At 50.0% G+C, this 12,888-nt stretch overlaps 1 protein-coding gene across 1 annotated transcript in view; it reads left to right on the forward strand.

The window, feature by feature from the left end:
* Nucleotides 1-730: 730 nt before the first annotated feature.
* The window catches only part of LOC123481242 (septin-9-like), a 45,811-nt gene continuing 33,653 nt past the window's right edge, over nucleotides 731-12,888 (forward strand). Inside the window, exon 1 of the mRNA XM_045217251.1 lies at nucleotides 731-804. The gene's annotated coding sequence lies outside the window, so the exon portion shown is untranslated. The remainder of the gene's footprint in view (nucleotides 805-12,888) is intronic.

Consider the following 12,888-nt stretch of genomic DNA (forward strand, 5'->3'; position numbering starts at 1 on the left):
CTGGAATTAGAATACACTGTTCATATATTTCCTGTGGTATTTGTTGAGTCAGGATAGCCGTAATGTTTGTTTAGGAAACCGGCCCTAAGTGCACTTGATTATAGCAATGTCAGAAATGGTAAGATGGATGATCATTGATTGAGTGTGTTGTCTCATCTCACCCTCCATGCAGCCCTAAAGAGGTGTTGAGGTGGAGGATGTGGAACCTCGGCCAACTCCCTCGCCAGGGCTCCCGCGGGCGCCCAACAACACCAACCACCGCCCACATGTCCCCCCACCAGCATCTACTACCGTGAGCTGGGCGCCAACAACAACAACGCCCACCCCCCAAGACCATCATGGGAGGGGGTGGCTCCAAGCCTCCTGAACCCATATCCCGGGACGATGGAGCTCTCATCGACATTTCCCCAAGCAGGGGGATCCAACCAGCCCTGGTTCCCTCCGATTCGGCGCGAAACGACCCGAGGTTAGGCCACTCCAAGACGCCCGAGATGGGCCACAAACGGAGGTGACTCGCTAAAACGCCCAGGATGCAGTGATCCGCAGAGGGGCCCGACCCCCGAGCCCCTAGCCACGGCCGGGAGGTTTGAGCCCCCCCCCCAGCCGGGGAGGCGGCACAAGACACATCAGGGATCAGCATCACCAAAGCACCCGAGACAATGGGGAATGGAAAGAACAACCACGAGAACCATGGTCATCATGCACCGGTCCACCACCCACACCACCCCAACCCCCCACCACAACACCACGCCACCACCATCCGCTGCTCTTCGCCCAACCGCACCAAGTCCCCCAACCCTGACAGTAAGTGACCCCTAACCTCCAACAGTACTGCTCTCACCCCCCCAACCCAGGTTTCTTCTCCCGAACCCTAACTCCTTAGGTTCCACATGTGATCCTGGAATTAGCCACTCTAACAGAGTGAGGTGCTTGAAGCAGCCTTAGAGATACTTGGGTTTGTAGGAAGGCCCCAATTCCTCCATTGTCTCCAATTGGCTCACTGTGAAGTTGCTTTGGGAGATGACCAGGATGTACATGAGAGTAAAGCAGCTTTGAGGCTTTTGGGCCTGGGTGTGTGTGAGCTGCTAACCACCGCTCATGGGATCTGGGTGTATGGTAGTGTGTGTTTTGATCTGGGATTGAGTTCCCGTGGCATTGCACAGGAGCTAAGCGAGGCTTGACGTGAGAAAGCAGAGAGGCCCAATGAGGCGTGGAGGCAGTAATGGGCTACACCACTGATCTGGGGCGTTTTAGGATAAGAAGGTGGCCTCAACACTGTGCGAGTGCCTCCAGTCTGATACAGGCTGACTTGGCGGAGAGATGCCACCGTAAAAGTGGATGAGTAAGCAAAGAGTGCATCTTGATGGTTAGATCTGTTTGTGTACATAGCAACTCAAATTGGGTTTTTTTGTCATGCCAAACAGATGGGACCAGGAGGCTAGGTATATAGAGAAAGTGTGAAATGGTCTGTATTCATGTCAGCTTACTGTTTAAGACTATTGGCAATATGCACATAACTCACAGTACACAGTAGTGGTAGGTGTCACATTTTGGATACACATTTAGTTTTCAAACCTCAGTGGTGGGAGGTACAGAACATTTTACAGAACACATATCCCTCCAGTCGCCCTCCTCTTCTACCTCACAGAGAGACTGGAAGATCAATCACACACAGAGTGGAGAACTCTGGGTCCCCAGAGGGGGCCTGTAAGAGGAGAGGTTGTTTGATTAAAGACCGGCCTGGGCCGTCGTCAGTACGGCCGTTCCTGTCCCACTCTGCTCTGTCTGGAGCCCAGAGTTCAGTCCGCTATCAGTGAATGTACAAGAAATGTTAAGTGTTGTAACTAACTCAGTCCCAATTGAATGTACAATAAAATTCAGGCAATTTGTTCTTCAATTCATGCACTTTTGGTAGACTGTGCGAGTAACCGCAATATATTGTTTTATTCTCCTACATGTGCAAACAATGGATGTATAAATGGATGGAGAGAACCCTGTCTCAAGGCAAACCAGGGTGTTTTAGCAGTCGGAAGCATCTGACACATTTGGGTTACTACTCACACTCATCATCACTCTCCATTGTTTTACTCTTTCTTTGTTATCCCTCTCTTTCCTCACACAACCACCCCCGTGCAGATTGAGCGTGTCTCGGCCCCCAGAAGGGGCATCCGACACGAGCCAAGTTAGATTCCTGTAAACTGAGGGACAAAACCCGAGCCAAATATGACCTAATGTGTCAGCATTTACAGTCTTTAGACTGCATTTAAGCCATGTTTAGAGAGCATTTAGAGAATTTTTAAATAACGTAAGACAACTTTTAGACCTTAGACTGAGGGAGCAAAGTATGGGACCAGCTGCAGGGAAACTACAGCTGCTAGACGCATTGATTTTTATCAGATGGACAAACACACATGCGGAGCCCAAATGGACCCATTCCCAATAGTGGAGTATGGTATGGTCAAAAGTAGTGAAATATAGTGAATGGGGTGCCATTTTGGACACAGCCACATGCAGAAAAGCATTCTATTAGCCTTGGTCGTCGCTTCCTCAAACTCAAATCCAAAGTTATCAAATAAATCATGGCTTTCAGTATTTAATAAACCAGTATGTTCCAGTTCAGTGCTATTAGCTTACATTGCCAAGTATTCATGACTTACTTGGTTTTAATTAACTATAATTCTGTAGGCTTTTTTCCTGTTGACACAGACCATTTAGCATTATGTGTTTGGATTGGAACAGTATTGGTAAAATGACCATACTTTATCATTCAGTACGAGTTTGTAGGCTATATTCAATATTAAGAGTCAGATTTGATGGGACGATAGTGTGTGTGTGTGTGTGTGTGTGTGTGTGTGTGTGTTTTTCCGCTCTGGACCTGGGAGTTTGTAGCCTGGTTCCTGCTCAGGCCACGGAGGTCTGGGCTAGTTATTTGCCCAGGGGGAGAGGGCCTTATTAGGGCTCTAAATGAAGGGTGACCTGCCTGGAGGGCCGAGGCCGGGGCCCACCCGGACTGACTGAGTGACTCTGGCCCCTGCTTTGTCCTGCTCCGTCTGCCAATGTGGGGAGATGGCATCAGTGGAGCAGAAACATGAACAACACAGCACTGTAGTGGACTGGTTGTGGGTAGTTTCCATCAGATTTTGTGTCAAGTAGGAGAAAGTATCCGACATAATACATAAGTAGGCCGGAATTAATTTCAATAGGTGACTATGAGTGATAGATGTGATGGTTTCACAAGTGACTTAAAAGAGATATTGATCCTCTTTCAATACAAGATATTGCCTAGATAATGGTGGATATGAAACTATTTTCATTGGCGACAGATTGTTGACTCAGTGCCTTTGTGAAGTTTTTCCATGTTACCGTCAGTGTGTTTTTGTGAGTGATAAGCCATTTTCCTGTCCATTCAGTTTTTCAAACGGGTAATGACATCAGAGACACACACGGGGGCTTCCTTCCTTCCGGTGCTGTCTGTCAGGGCAATTGTTTCCCTTGTCCTGACCCGCCGCTCTTCCTCTCTCAGCCTAGGTCATGTGATCTGAGTCGGTGGCACTTCCAGCCAATTGTGTGATCTCACCACAATAGAGTACAATGGAGTACATCTGGATACATTTGTAGTTAGTTGAAGGATCAAAATGTCAGTCTCTGATCTCTGTAGGTGGCTCTAAATATCAACAGGTAACTGATGTTTATAGAACGCAAAATAACCTGTTTCAATATGTTTTACATGTACTGTATAAGGAATTGGAAGACTATTCAATTGAATCAGTGCACTGTTGCTCCCATTCACACGTCTACATTGACCTTTACAGTAGATTGACAGGGTTATGATTTGCCGTGGTTGACTGCCCTTTGACCTCCCTACAACCAGAGGTCCATTATACTGTACATTACTGTTACATTATACTGTAACAATACAGAGAGGAAGGCCCATTGAGATTCAATTTGACCACTGTCCTGGGGGGTGGTTGGTTATACCATAATTTCTGCCAGTTCAAGCCCTCTAACCCAGCATTGAATTTGTTTGTTTAAATTCTCATAGTGTCTCATTGGCCCTGAAATGACATGTTTGGTTGATCAACAGAGTTGCGACGAAGGAGTTGAGTGGACACACCACCTTTCCTCTGTACCCTTCATTCCCTCTGGGGCCTGCCGTGTGTTGTCTGTCCCTGTCCCCGAACCCCTTGTGTCACCATGTGACCTTCTGCAGCGTCACACCAGATGAGGGCCCCACTGTCCCCTCTCTACAGAGAATCCCTCCACATGCACACACACACAGAGAGCCAGAAGGGTAGGGAGATCCCAGGCTGATTAACATGATTAGTAGTGGACCCCCCAGGAGGGAAGTTTAGGGAACAGGGGGGCTGCCATTCCCATCTGGCTAAGTTCACGCTAGTTACAGTCTCTGATGACAACACACACACACTGGGCCTGTACCGTGGAATCGAGGGTAGACATTCCCAAAGTAAGAATCTTTGTACTAATTCCCTAGAATTCCGAAGTACTGTATCCAGTTTCCCCTTCCCCATGTCATTCCATGCTGCGCCACATGTGGAACTAGAATGACCTACAGCGTTATGTGATTAAACCTACTCAAGCTTTAAAAGGGTCTTAGTTGAAGCAGTCTGATTGGTATCTCTAGTAAAGTCGTTGTGATAAAGCAGCTCTTGACAGCAGGGCCTGTGGTGTATTCATTACGGAAACTGTTTACCGTTTAAGAACCAAACAGAAGCAAACAGAGCAAAACTAGAGTTTATATTGGACAAATTCAGGTCCCTCCCTGTTTGCTTCCGTTTAAAAAAATGTTTTGCAACAGAATCGGCGGAATGAATATGCCCCTGGTATCCATCATAGTAAGAGACACCTCGCCGCATACAAGGCGCTCGACTGAAGATGGCGGCCTCGAGACTAGCTCTTAGGAAACTTTGCAGTATTTAGTTTTTTTATGTATTATATTTTACATTATTAGCTCAGAAAGTGTTTTGCATCATTACATACAGCCGGGAAAAACTATTGGATATCAGAGCGCGGTAACTCACCAGCATTACGACCAGGAATACGACTTTCCCGAAGCAGATCCTTTGTTTGCTCTCCCCAGGGCAACTGAACTGATTCCAGCGGCTGACCCAAAACATCGCCGGCGGAGGAGAGGCATTCGGAGAGGCCTGCTGGTTCGACCTAGGAGGCGCGCACACCACCCGTTGCTTCCAAGTATACTACTTGCTAATGTTCAATCTTTGGTTAACAAGCTCGAAGAACTCCGGGCAAGGATTTCTTTCCAGAGAGACATCAAGGCCTGTAACATACTCTGTTTCACGGAAACATGGCTCTCTTGGGATATTCTGTCGAAATCGGTCCATCCAGACGGGTTCTCAGTTCATCGCGCAGACAGGAATAAATATCTCTCCGGGAAGCAGAAGGGCGGAGGTGTGTGTTTCATGATTAACGTCTCATGGTGTAATTGTAGTTTGTAATTATAGTAACATAGAGGAACTCGAGTCCTTCTGTTCACCAACCTAGAATATCTCACAATCAAATGCCGACCATATCTCCCAAGATAATTTTTGGTTATAGTCACGGGTGTATCTCCCCTCAAGCCGATACCACGACGGCCCCCAAAAACTTCACTGGACCTTATGCAAACTGGAAACCACATATCCTGAGGCTGCATTTATTGTAGCCGGGATTTTAACAAAGCAAATTTGAGGACTAGGCTGCTGAAGTTCTATCAACATATTGACTGTTGTACTCATGGAAAATATCGACCATTGCTATTCAAACTTCCGGGATGGCTATAAGGCCCTCTCCCGCCCTCCTTTCGGCAAATCTGACCATGACTCAATTTAGCTTCTTTCTATAGGCAGAAACTCAAACAGGAAGTACCTGAGCTAAGGATATTCAACGCTGGTCTGACCAATCGGAATCCACGCTTCAAGATTGTTTTGATCACACGGACTGGGATATGTTCCAGGTAGTTCCGAAAATAATTTAGACATATACACTGAAACGGTGACTGAGTTTATCAGGAAGTATATAGGTGATGTTGTGCCCACTGTGACTATTAAAACCTACCCTAACCAGAAACCGTGGATAGAACCACCGCATTCAACCATGGCAAGGTGACTGGGAATATGGCAGAATACAAACAGTGTAGCTACTCACTCCACAAGGCAATTAAACTGGCAAAACATCAGTATAGAGACAAAGGGGAGTCGCAATTCAACGGCTCAGACATGATACGTATATGGCAGGGTCTACAGACAATCACGGACTACAAAAAGAAAACCAGCCACGTCGCCGACACCGTCGTCTCGCTTCCAGACAAGCTAAACACCTTCTTCGCCCGCTTTGAGGATAACATAGTGCCACTGACGAGGCCCCACTACCAAGGACTGTGGCCTCTCCTTCTCCATGGCCGACGTGATTAAGACATTTAAGCTGCAGACCCCCGCAAGGCTGCCGGCCCAGACGGCATCCCTAGCAGCGTCCTCAGAGCATGCGCAGACCAGCTGGCTGGTGTGTTCATGGACATATTCAATCTCTCCCTTTCCCAGTCTGCTGTTCCCACATGCTTCAAGATGGCCACCATTGTTCCTGTACCCAAGAAAGCAAAGGTAACTGAACAAAATCACTATCGCCCTGTAGCACTCACCTCTGTCATCATGAAGTGCTTTGAGAGACTAGTCAAGGATCATATCACCTCTACCTTACGTGTCACCCTAGACCCACTTCAATTTGCTTACCGCCCCAATAGATCCACAGATGATGCAATTGCCATCACACTGCACACTGCCCTATCACATCTGGACAAGAGGAATACCTATATAAGAATGCTGTTCATTGACTATAGCTCAGCGTTCAACACCATAGTACCCTCCAAGCTCATCATTAAGCTTGAGGCCCTGGGTCTGAACCCCGCCCTGTGCAACTGGGTCCTGGACTTCCTGACGGGCCGCCCCAGGTGGTGAAGGTAGGAAACAACATCTCCACTTCACTGATCCTCAACACTGGGGCCCCACAAGGGTGCGTGCTCAGCCCCCTCTGTACTCCCTGTTCACCCATGACTGCGGGGGCCAAGCACGCTCCAACTCAGTCATCAAGTTTGCAGACGACACAACAGTAGTAGTCTTGATTACCAACAATGACGAGACCGCCTACAGGGAGGAGGTGAGGACTCTGGGAGTGTGGTGCCAGGAAAATAACCCTCACTCAACATCAACAAAACAAAGGAGATGATTGTGGACTTCAGGAAACAGCAGAGGGTGCACTCCCCATCCACACTCGACGGGACCGCAGTGGAGAAGGTGGAAAGCTTCAAGTTCCTTGGCGTACACATCACCGACAAACTGAAATGGTCCACCCACGCAGACAGTGTGGTGAAGAAGGTGCAACAGAGCCTCTTCAACCTCAGGAGGCTGAAGACATTTGGCTTATCACCTAAAACCCTCACAAACTTTTACAGATGCACAATTGAGAGCATCATGACGGGCTGTATCACCGCCTGGTACGGCAACTGCACCGACCACAACCGGAGGGCTCTCCAGAGGGTGGTGCGGCTCTGCCGAACGCATTACCGGGGGCAAACTACCCGCCTCCAAGACACATACAGCACCCGATGTCACAGGAAGGCCAAAAAGATCCTCAAGGACATTAACCACCTGAGCCACTGCCTGTTCAACCCGCTATCATCCAGAAGGTGAGGTCAGTACAGGTGCATCAAAGCTGGGACCGAGAGAATGAAAAACAGCTTCTATCTCAAGGCCATCAGACTGTTAAATAGCCATCACTAGCATATTAGAGGCTGCTGCTGCCTATTGAAATCACTACCACTTTAAGAAATGAACAAGAAAAAGACAATCACCAAGAAACGATTACGAAAGAAGTCCATGCCGCTCTGTCATTGCTTGTCCATATATGTATATATTCTTAAATCCCATTCCTTACTTTTTTTGTGTGTATTGGGTATATGTTGTGAAATTGTTAGATATTACTGCACTGTCGGAGCTAGAAGCACAAGCATTTCGCTACACCCGCTTATAACATCTGCTAAACACGTGTGACAAATAAAATTTGATTTGATTTGAGGTATTCATGAAGTCATTCACCAAGTCATTATGGTACAAAGAGAGAAAGGAGGCCCCACTCATTTTAACCAGGCAGATACTGAACTGGAGATTATGCTATTGGGTGTTCTTAACAGATGTCACTCTGGAGTTGGCTTCATATTTGTTTTCAGTTTGTGGACAGGACTAGGAAGGGGTCAACATCTTAGGGGAGAGGGGAGCGCAACAGGGTTTGGGCTGGTGTACATTTTGCTTTTACATAGCTAACAAGCATGGACTTGATGACAAGGGAGGACTATGACACGCATGCACACACACACGCACGTACACACACACACCACCTCAGACAGTGGTCAGGCATCTCACAGTTTAATTGCACTCAGGATGACCTGCTGTGTCATTATCAGAGAGAGAGTAGAGTAGAAGAGGCCTCCTGCTAGAGTATATTATCATGGCTCATCTTAAACAGGTTCCAAACCTCGCAGGGTTAGCGTTAGTGGGCAAGGAAAACTACAGAGTGAGGTCATTAGACTGCAGTGTTGGCCACTCACTTTCAGCTCCCCTGAGGGCTAAAAGTGTTAGGTCATAATATAATGTATGTGGGTGCAGAGCTCAGAGAGGCCAGCAGGAGGTGCAGTATGACGAGTGGCGTGTAGGGTTTGGCTTAGTGGAGTTAGCTATGGGACCTGGCTTGCTGAAAATGATTGCATCTTATACAGGACATTGCTGAGGGCATAGACGGTACTTAAAGGTGCATTTTTAAGTACATCTCTTATCCACTCTGTTTTTCTTTCTCTCTCCCCACTTTCTCTTCTCTCACTCTCTCACTCACACATTGTTCTGTATCTCACTGAAACTGAATGAATGTGTCTGCTTGTGTTGTGTGGCATTTATCCCTGATGTGATTTTAAGTATTTTGGAGGCTGTGGACACTGACTGGGTCAGTGGAAAACCTGTGTCTGTCTGTTTGTAGTGAGGTCTCCCACGTGGGGGGAGCGGAGCTGAGAGAAGTGGAAACAGGACAGGGTCCCCCAGATAAGGCTTTCCGGAAGCTTCTGTTTACTCTGTTCCGCCTGGTGGAAGTCAGGGGTTAAAGAAGGTTCCCATGCAGCACACACACACACACTCCACAAAGCTACCCCAGTTCCCCTCTCCCCCTATTTCCAGTCTCCCTGAGCCGCTCTCTCCCAGTCCCCATTCTTGTCTTCCTTAGTGAGTTCTCTGAATGCTGGTCAAGCTGGCCTGACACTAGTCATGACCCGTACACAAAGGTAGAGCCAGGACTTTTTCCTGACCACTTGACCAGCAGTCAACAACTATCATCACTATCAGTGTCTGGACCCTCCCCTGGCTCTACCACAGTCTTTATCTGGTTTATTCAGTTTTTATCTTCTAGAGGTGTCGTCTGGTCCTGTCTGGTCCTGCTTATAGACTGCACCCAGCTGCTACGGGCTGACCAGGATGAGCTCTGTATTTCTCAGTTTTGCGAACTGTACAGCTGGTTGACAAAGAGAAGGTCAACTTTGGGCCAGTTCCTCGGCTCTCAACATCCTCGATAATGATGTTTTCCTCATTCTCTGGCTGTTTGGAATGCTAATGGTGTTTTGCTGTAATTAAACTCTCTCTTTCACCATAACAATACAAGATTCCCAGATATTGACGTCATGTATAGGTGTTTGTCGATGGCAGTGCCTCACAACCAGCAGCTGTTGCTGTGTGGCCAGAGAGATTGTGTGTGTGCGCGCGTGCAGTGTGAGTGGGCACTGGACAGATTGCCATACGTACCACTGTTGTGCCATCTGCTAGGCTGGGCAGTGGGCAGATGGGAGGCAGGCAGGGTGTGTGTGGGGTCAGTATGTGTGTAGGAGACCATTCTGCTGACCACCTCTCTCTGCTGGACCTCTCCTAAGGAGGTACAGTAATAATAGTAATCAGCCACCATAGAAATAGAATTACTAGAACGGGCGTCCCCATTCAAGTCAATGTTCTGTGATTCTATTTCTATCAGCCATGTCACACGTCGAGGAGTGAGTAGACCAAGGGAGGGTGAAACAAACATGACTTTATTTAATTAAAGTATAAACAAAACAACCGGGAAGTACGGTTAACAATACCAGAACAAAAAACCCACAACACCCAAGGGAAAACATACAGTTTAAATATGGCTCCCAATCAGAGACAACCAGCCGACAGCTGACACTCGTTGCCTCGATTGGGAGTCACACAGGCAAACATAGACACAGACAACCTAGAACACCCAAACAAAGAAACAGAACACATCGAATGAACACACCCTGGCTCAACATATAGAGTCCCAGAGCCAGGGGGTGACAGATCTCTAAAGGGCGGATCATGACCGCGCCCAACTAAAGCAAAACAGGGGAGGGCTGGGCGGGCAACCGGGCGGTTCTGCCTCCGGCCTTGACCACCACCCTCCAATGAACCCCCCATAGCGCCCCGGTCAGCTCTAGCCCCGCTGGCTGGAGCTGACCTGGGAAGCAGGAGGGCTAGTTCAGCGTTGGGGAGCAATAAAGCGGATGATCTGGCACCGGCGACCCAGACACGGGTTGTGCCGACTGACGACCCGCACCCCTGGCTTGGCGCGAAAGTGGCAGGAACGAGCCGGGCCGGTTGGGACGCGCGAGAGACTTGGTGCGAGTGGCAGGAACAGGCCGGACCGGTTGGCGACGCGACCGGAGACTTGGTGCGTGGAGCAGGGACAGGCCGGGCCGTGGCGAGCACCCGAGGCTTGGTGGTGGAGCAGGGACAGGGGGTGGGTGACGACGCACACCGAGGTTGGTGCGTGGAGCAGGGACAGGCCGGATAGGGCTGGCGACGCACACCGTAGGTTGGCGCGTGGAGCAGGGACAGGCGGATAGGGTGGCGACACACACGAGGCTTGGTGGTGAGCAGGGACAGGCCGGGCAGGGGCTGGCGACGCACACCGTAGGCTTGGTGCGTGGAGCAGGAACAGGCGGGCAGGGTGGCGACGCACACCGTAGCTTGGTGGTGGAGCAGGAACAGGCGGGTGGCTGGCGACGCACACGAGTTTGGTGCGTGGAGCAGGGACAGGCCGGGTGGCTGTCGACGCACACCGTAGGTTGGTGCGTGAGCAGGAACAGGCCGGGCAGGGGCTGGCGACGCACACCGAGGTTTGGTGCGTGGAGCAGGAACAGGCCGGGAGGGTGGCGACGCACACCGAGGCTTGGTGCGTGGAGCAGGGACAGGCGGGCTGGGCTGTCGACGCACACCGAGGCTTGGTGCGTGGAGCAGGAACAGGCCGGGAGGGTGGCGAGCACACCTAGGTTTGGTGCGTGGAGCAGGAACAGGCCGGGCAGGTGGCGACGCACACCGAGCTTGGTGCGTGGAGCAGGAACAGGGGGTGGGCTGGCGACGCACACCGTAGGTTTGTGGTGGAGCAGGAAGGCCGGGCTGGGCTGTCGACGCACACCGTAGGCTTGGTGCGTGGAGCAGGAACAGGCCGGAGGGTGGCGACGCACACCGTAGGTTTGGTGCGTGGAGCAGGGACAGGCCGGACAGGGCTGGCGACGCACACCGTAGGCTTGGTGCGTGGAGCAGGGACAGGCCGGACAGGGCTGGCGACGCACACCGAGGGGTGCGTGGAGCAGGAACAGGCGGTGGGCTGTCGACGACACCGTAGGTTGGTGGTGGAGCAGGAACAGGCCGGGTGGGCTGTTGACGCACACCGTAGGCTTGCTGCGCGGAGCAGGAACAGGGGAACTGGGAACACACACCACTGGCTTTAAACGGATAGGAACGGGGACCGGACTGGCAATACACCCAGTACCTCTCGCCGTGCCTCTACAACTTCCCCCCTCCCCGCCAATGGCTCCCGTAACCGGTGGCTTTTCCTCGCCCTCCCATTACGCCCTGTGGCAGCCTCCTGCCGCCCAGTCGCCCATGCCGTGAGCCCCCCTAAAAAATATTGGGGGTGCCTCTGTCTTCCGACGATGGCACTGCTGACGCGCTGCCCCCCCGCCTGGGTCCCCCCCTTCATAGCCCCCCGGTACCGGAGCCTCCCCCCTCGGTAATCTGCCCCCAACCGAGGAGGACATCACCAGCGCCACCTCCCGCGTGTGTTCCTGGACACGCTGCTTGGTGTGTATGGTGGGTTTTTGGTACGAGCGAGGATGAGTAGACCAAGGCGCAGGTGAAACAAACATGATTTATTTAATTAAAGTATAAACAAAACACGACTCGAAGTCCACGGTTAACAATACGACACGGAACAAAAACCCACAACACCCAAGGGAAAACATACAGTTTAAATATGGCTCCCAATCAGAGACAACAGGACAGGACACTCGTTGCCTCTGATTGGGAGTCACACAGGCAAACATAGACACAGACAACCTAGAACACCCAAACAAAGAAACAGAACACATCGAATGAACACACCTGGCTCAACATATAGAGTCCAGAGCCAGGGGGTGTGACAAGCCACTAGTCCATTGGGTGGTGGTGTGGATGGTGGAGACACTGTACTGCAGGGGGTTATTGATCATTAGCTTTTCAATAGAAGAGGAAACCAGTTACTTTTATGATCAATTGTTTATTCATCTTCAATTATATATATTTTTTAAAGAACACGAAGAAATTAATCCATGTTAATTAAATGTCTCACTGACAGATCTTATCGATTTGGTCGTATAGCCACTTCAACCCATGTTTACTTGATTTGATTTGATCTGTCATTCAATACATTTCTTCAGGACATAATGCAAGTACTGTAGGGTCTTTGACACAAAATGGTATCAGTTGCACAGGCTGGTGCCCCAGGCTGATAATAGCTGAGGCAACAACT

The sequence above is a fragment of the Coregonus clupeaformis genome, unplaced genomic scaffold, assembly GCF_020615455.1.
Source record: "Coregonus clupeaformis isolate EN_2021a unplaced genomic scaffold, ASM2061545v1 scaf0980, whole genome shotgun sequence".
Lineage (NCBI taxonomy): Eukaryota > Metazoa > Chordata > Actinopteri > Salmoniformes > Salmonidae > Coregonus > Coregonus clupeaformis.